The 6000-nt window shown below is 40.1% G+C and overlaps 1 protein-coding gene across 8 annotated transcripts in view; it reads left to right on the top strand.

Moving 5' to 3' along the window:
* The window catches only part of LOC135197838 (ninein-like protein), a 255706-nt gene that overhangs the window by 386 nt on the left and 249320 nt on the right, over positions 1-6000 (top strand). The window lies entirely within an intron of this gene.

The following is a 6000-nucleotide window of genomic DNA, read 5'->3' as shown; positions in this document are numbered from 1 at the left end:
ACGCCGTTTGCTTCTGTTTTCAGAGAATATTGAATTTATTACAATCAAAATCTTACCTGAATTGGATTGTGAAGGCTATCGTAGCAGGTCCAATGCCCTTCCAAGGTATAGGCTAGGCTAGGACCTCGTAGGCCCCAGACTAGGCGGGGCTACCCATGTTGTTAGTTTGCTCCGAATGAACAAATAAGAACAGATCTTGGATAAATGTAAAAGAGTAGGCCACATGAAGATAAAGTTTTTTTATCTTCTACATTTTTTTTGGCTAACAAAATTGAAAAGGGTGTAGGAGAAACAACCGAGTGGACTAGGTGATCCAGTCTTGCCTGCTTGTTGATCCACCGTCTGAAAAAGTACTTTAACACGTCCTGACACCGGAGGTGGGCACCATTTATGAGTCATCGGTGGTGGGAGCAACACCTCAAGACCTCTACTCTCTTTTCGAAGTAAGCAAAAGTACTTTTTCGCAGGGTGGATCAACAAGCGGGCAAGACTGGATCAGCTAGTCCACTGGGTTGTTTCCCCTAGGTAGGTATACTACTATAGCCTAATTTTGTACAGGTTAGGTATTTGGAGAAATATACAGAGATAAGAAGAAATTTAATATCTTTTTCATATATTTTTACTTTCATCCCTGAGAAGCTGGTGCTAAATAGCCTATGATGTTCACAGAGCCAAAGTCATTTTTAGTATCTGTCCTTCAGGATGAATAAAGACAAGACTGCTAGTGTCAATTCTCTAATTAGCTCTCCTGCACTGCATTATATACACACACTAGTCTATTGTTTAACCAAAAATTAATAGGGTAGTAATGAACAATATTTTCTTAAAGCCATCTTTTAAATTACCCAGATATTTTCAGTTTTATGATAGGGTAATTTTAATAAATGCATTTCACTACAATATTCTTAGGCCTAGGTAACCCAAGATAATTGCCACATCCGTGACTGATGGCAAACAAACATTGGGAGATAGGACTACCAGGGGCCGATCCAGAGGTTCTTGAAAGGGGACTCATGAATTGTCTGTATGTACCAATAGTTCATCATTATAATGACATGTTTTCACAGTTATTAATAATTTTATATCATACGTTATGAGTACTTTAATATAGTTAACTTATTTACAAAGCTCAAGTGTATGTATACAGTTGTATTCAAGGTTACCTGAAAGATGTGCAGCATGTTTTAACAGTCTTTTCATATGGCTACAGACATATAGACTAGTGATAGACCTTATATTATTCCTTAGTTAACATAGACAATGTAATGTTCAATACAATTTTATACATATGTCTACAATTAATATGTAGAGAAATAAAAAAAAATTAGTTCTTCTGTCAGAATTAGCAATAGACAGTATCAGTGAGTTTGGCAATTTACTGGCATGGATTCAGAAAAAGCATTCTTCTAGGATTTACCCATTCATACATATCAATCAATTTGTCATAATCAAGAGGAATATCACTGTGTATGTGTAATAATACCAAAGCAATGAATCTGTCCTTGCACATAGAATTACGATATGGATTCTTTACAAATTTAAGTGTTGAATTTGAATGTTCAACTGTTGCACTCACTTGTTACAGCAGTTACAAGTGAAATGCTGATTACTGTGATTAAGTTAGGAAACATTAACTTATGACACTCAAGATGGTTGATTGTGGTGGCAAGACTATCTGGTATACTTTCATGGTTGATCCACAGTCTCTTCTATATTCTCAGCTCAGCATCAAATGAAGAGGCATCCAGTATATCATCTCTGATTAAGCAATGCATAATTTCCTCAATATCATTATCTTGCAGTTTTTCCAAGAACTTTGGCAAAAGTAATATTGTTTGCACAGAAGCCTTAGTGACATCCCCAAAATGGTCTCAGTTCTGTTATGGCATTGTCAAGAAAGGGAATGAACACTTCTTTTGAAGTGTTCATTGTTTGTCTTTGCACTGACGAGGTGTAGTCATTTCAATGCTAGCTTCATCTGCCATTTTTTTGCCTTGTATGAAGATAGATTTATACTCATCGTCAACCTTTGATCTGATCAGCTGCAATTCTTCTTTGACTAAGGAAATCTTCTGATAGGCATTAATTGCATTAATTAGATCTATTTCGGTTTCCTTAACCAACCTGGCTTGTGGCTTTGTGAATGAGATTACAAATCTAGATGACTGAAACCCTGTAATGCATGTTTTCTCAGAAATCTGTTCATTCTGGGAAGTTACTCTCTTCATGCTGTAAGAACATGCCTTCCCAGAAAAGTCTTATTTACCTTTTTGAAAGTAACTTATGGAAGGGAATAAGTAATCCTTCCAAGAAATTATTTGTCTCTAAGTACTCCTTTGCAACAAACTACCCAATATAACATTATCATGCACATCTCATATTCTTCTGAAAATATCTTAGATCTACAATGATTTTAATGGCTATTATAAATATTCATATATAATAATTATTACCATAATAAAAACTAAAGAAAGTATAATTTATTTACTCATGTTTTGGGAAATTGTGAATAGTCCAGCCCCAAAAAAGGGATTTTGACGTAAGGAAAAATCTATTTCTGGGCGATTGGCTCGTGTCGCCAGCGAAATATCCTTTAATCTATTATTTCTAGGGTAAATGTACTAACACATACCAGAGAATAAATAAAATAAAGAAAAAGGTCAGTATAACTGACTCGCTCACCCTCCAGGAGGGTGTCGGTATGAACACTAGGCGAGTGAGACCACTACCACGAGCCAAATGCCAATAGAAATCTCCCACTACAAAATCCCTCCAAGAGGGGAGCCGACCCACAGAGTGAGCAGCTCGTACTACTACTACTCCATCCCATGCTGCCGACTGCTGCGCCTCTGGTGGCCATCCTGAAGTTAGCAGACAATCTTGGGCGAAGGGATGGGTAGGGTGGGATTTCGCTGGCGACACGAGCCAATCGCCCAGAAATAGATTTTTCCTTACGTCAAAATCCCTTTTCTGGGCTCAGCTCGTGTCGCTGCGCGAAATCGTACCAGAGAAATAGCACAAGATTGTAAACAAAAGTAATAAAATGAGAATAAAAATAAAATAAATCAGAATAGGTCTCAAATAAAAGATAAAATATATATGAATAGACTATAATTGCTAAAAGATACATATACACAGGGGTATAAAAATAGAAAATATGCTTAAATTACCCTTAAATCTAATCATGTTTGCTAACATAAGGTAATTACATATGTACAGGTAAAATTATTTACATGTATCAATGTTATCTGTGTAACAGCATGTATCAAAAGTATAATAGCAATTAATAAAAACAATCAACAATAATAATATATAAAGGAATGTATATGACTTAATATACAAAACCCGTAATCATTATAATATGATGTATCCCCTAGCATAAAAATAAGGGGAAACATCCATGAGATCAATGTTTATAATCATTTGTGAGTGTCCCTAACCAGACAATAAGGGGCACCCACTACACTATCACAAAAGCAGCTAAGACACAAGGTGAATGCAAATGAACCAGGTAGGAATAGACGAACTTTTGGGTGAGGCAGGTAGAAAGGAGGACTGAATCTTCTACTACAAACTAGCTAGAGTCAGGGGAAACTATGTTACCCGCTGCTACTGCTGGGAATTTCAGAGCTTCCAAGGACTTAAGGTAGTGACGTTTGAACACTGTCGGCGATTTCCATCCAGTATACTTTTTCAACTCATCGAAGTTCATATGTTGGAAAATAATTAATTGAGGTGGCTACTGCCCTGACATCATGTGCTTTCGGGAAAGAGTCAGGATTGGCTTGCTTAATAAAGTACAGGATTTGTTGCCTGATGCCTTTAATGGATAAAGTTCCACCTTTTTCCCTCCTAAAGAGGGGACCCGACGAAGATGAGGAGGTCCTAGACAGAAAGGCTCGTAAGGTTGTAACTGGGCAAAGAGATACATCTTGTGGAAGGGGTAGTACCTTCCAAGGTTCCCACCTCATCAAAGGATCTTCATTCTTTGCTAAAAAGCTACGTTCCGGAGAAAGTAGGACTTCTCCTGTGGGAAGGAACTGAATATGATCCGGGTCTCTGGATAGAGCCGACAGTTCTGAAATTCTTGCTCCTGAAGCTAAGCTTAATAAGAATAGGGTTTTTCTTAAGAGCATTATAAACGAGCATGTGTCATTATCGGTTTCGGAAGCCAGTTTTAGGACATCGTTTAAGAACCATGAAACTGACGTAGGCCTTACAGAAGGCCTAAGCCTAGCACATGCCTTAGGAATAGACGAGAAGTAGGAATCCGTCAAGTCTATGTTAAATCCAAATTGAAATATCTTTTTCAAAGCTGACTTGTTTGTCGTAATCGTGCTAGCTGCTAAACCTTTTTCAAATAAGGATCTGAAAAAGGATATAGCTGAATTAACTGTCATGATTCTAATATCCGAATCTCTCAGGAAGGTTGCTAACTTTTTGACAGCAGCATCATACTGCCTCAAAGTCGAATCCCTTTTATCGGATTCCAAGAATAGAATATTCTGAGGGTCAATATTCGCATCTCTTTTTGCCGCAAACTTCATGAAATCCATAAAGTTAGGGTTTTATGCATGACACTTACCTGGCAGGTATATATATAGCTTATCCTCTTGACGCACTGGCAGAATTTCAAAACTCGCGGCAACCGCTAGTACACTGGTAGTTCAGGTGATGGCCACCCCGCTCCCGTGGCGCTGGTACTTGGAACTATTCCCGTTTTCCTCAGATTTTCTCTGCCAGCCGAACCGGCAACATCGTTGTTGGTTCTCTGTTAGAATTTCCTGCTCGTTATCTGACTTTTGGATATTGGTATCGTATTCACGAAGTTAGAGTGGCAATCGCATTTTGTTTGGACCTTGTTTAGTATGTCTGATTCAGGAAGTATGTTTAGAGTTTGTGTGAAAGAAGGGTGTAAGGTGAGACTGCCGAAATCATCGGTAGATCCACATACTATTTGTAAGAAGTGTCGGGAGTTTGTATGTACGTGGGACAATAGGTGCAATGAATGTCAGTGTCTGAATGAGAAAGAGTGGAAGGCTCTTATGAAGTATGTGGAGAGATTAGAAAAAGATCGGGTTAGAAGATCTGTATCTAGGAGTGAAAGATCGGGATCTTCGAGTAAACCTTTGGATGAATCTTTGCATGTGTCTTCTCCAGCTCATTCACATGTAGATGTAGCACCTTCCCCCCAGGTTTCTCCTGCTCCAGTTGCTGTATCTGAGGATACTACTGATCCACAAATAGTGAAAGTGTTCGCTGCCCTTGCGTCCATGGGAGACCAAATTAAAAAACGATTAACAGACAAAGTGGAAGTGTTTGGTGACAGTGTTGTGGAGGGGGCGCCTGATCGTCTCTCTCGTGCTCCTAGACCGAGACCTCTGTCAAGCTCCCAGACCCAAGGGAGAAGGCATGTCGACAGTCGAAGGGAGGCGAGAGGGGTTGACTTGCGATCAGTCGTCCCTTCAGCAGTCCTGTTGATAAGTCCCAGGCTGCTGCAGTACGCCATAGAAAAGGCGATACTGGGAAGTGCCGTTATTCTTCGGATAGTTCAGCCTCGGGAAGGAGTAGGCGGTTCGCGGAAGTATCGCGTCCTCTCAAGAGGTCATACTTTCCGTCCTCTTCACAGGAGGAAAGGGCTTTCGACCAAGAAGGGTGGAGTAGCCCTGAGATTTTTTCATCGGAGGATGAAGAGATGATCCCTATCAAAAGGAAGAGGATTTCACGTCAGTTGGAAGTTCGCTCGCCTCTTCGTGTTAGCCCGGTGCGTCCTCGATCTCCTCATCATCAGGAGTCTCGTAAGGAGGCGGAAACGAAGGAGGTGCTGCGGGACATGCAGCAGAGATTGGCAGTGATTGTTCAATCATGGGAGAAGCCCGAACAACCTTCGGTTAGACGTAAGGACTCGTCTCTCCCGGTTAAGTCCTCCAAGAGGACGCAGGACGTACAACGCGATCCAGGACGCAGTGCGTTCCCTTAAGAAGGACGAAGTACAGGACG

Source organism: Macrobrachium nipponense, chromosome 21, assembly GCF_015104395.2.
Source record: "Macrobrachium nipponense isolate FS-2020 chromosome 21, ASM1510439v2, whole genome shotgun sequence".
NCBI classification, from domain to species: Eukaryota; Metazoa; Arthropoda; class Malacostraca; order Decapoda; family Palaemonidae; genus Macrobrachium; species Macrobrachium nipponense.
This window is presented reverse-complemented; position numbering and strand designations above follow the sequence as displayed.